Source organism: Bos mutus, chromosome 6, assembly GCF_027580195.1.
Source record: "Bos mutus isolate GX-2022 chromosome 6, NWIPB_WYAK_1.1, whole genome shotgun sequence".
Classification (NCBI taxonomy): domain Eukaryota; kingdom Metazoa; phylum Chordata; class Mammalia; order Artiodactyla; family Bovidae; genus Bos; species Bos mutus.
In genome coordinates, this window is record NC_091622.1 from 69,888,764 (window position 1) to 69,889,926 (window position 1,163).

Below are 1,163 nucleotides of genomic sequence, written 5' to 3' on the forward strand. Positions count from 1 at the left end.
GTCCAGCCCCTGCAACAGTGGGTGCCCATTTTCAATTCTCACCACCTCCTTTGTGCTGGCACACAGTACGACCGTTCAGCCATCTCATTCTACAGATGGAAACAGAGGCATACAGATGCCAAGTGGCTTGCCAAAAGTCAAGTAGGAGACAGAAGCTCAGGTTCCTTGACTGTCAGGCCAACTTTTGCTACTTTATAACCTTCTTCCTCTTCATGGAAAAAAATAAACAATCTCTGGGGCGGGCCACTAGGTTCACAGGGAAGCAGGCTGAGCTACAGAAAGAGCTCCCTGGAGGAGAGGAGGGTGCAAGGCAGTGGGAAATGACAAGCTGCTCTCCATGGCCAGCCAGGGACGAGCACGCGGCCACTCTCCCACCTGGTGGCCCACAGTCACTCATCTGCAGAGATGTCAGTGCCCGGCACCTGGGGACTGCAGGCCACCTACCATCAGGTCCTTGATAAGCTGGAGCTCCTGGTTCCTGAGAAATCGAGGCTGATGTGCAACTCCCGGCAGGTCCTGGAAGAGTATTTTTCTGGGCTTCAATTAGTGAAAACACATAGGTGTGTGCTGGACTGGCTGACATGGCCAGACCTGCAGAAAATTTCAGCACAGTCCAATCTTCTGTTTTGATGACTACAGGGTTTATTTGGGTTTGACTACAGGGTTTACTCACTTATAATTGTTTCCCCAAACTGGAGTCTGTTTGCTGCTGAATTCTTTGTCATGACAGCAAGAACCTCTCACCTCTTTCGAATTTGGAGATATAACCAAGAAAGCTAAAAGCTAAAGCAAACAAATGAGTTCCTGACCATATAAATCCCTAACAATCTAGATGTGGACATAACCACTGAGACCTAGTAACAGTTTGATTTATTATTTCAGTTATTGATGAGGTGATGCTAACTGTGCTGATATTTGTAAAGCATGATAATCTAACTGTAATTGGGAGATGGCACTTGATTCAATAGGAAAAAAAAAAAAAGCAAGTTTTAATAATAAACAGATAAGTAAGTAAAACCAACAAAACCAAAGCTGTGGCTTTACTTCTTTCTATGACATTCCCTCTTGGGGTCTCAGGAAAGGGCAGAAGAGCTTGTTGGTCTCCAACACTGAGCAGAGCAAACCCCACTCTGGACCCAGGTTCTGTCCAAAGCAGCTGTGGC

General features: G+C 46.3%; 1 pseudogene; it reads left to right on the forward strand.

Annotated features, from left to right (window-relative positions):
* The first annotated feature begins 405 nt into the window (after nucleotides 1-405).
* On the forward strand, nucleotides 406-800 carry LOC102282319 (mitochondrial pyruvate carrier 2 pseudogene; annotated as a pseudogene).
* Nucleotides 801-1,163: the final 363 nt, after the last annotated feature.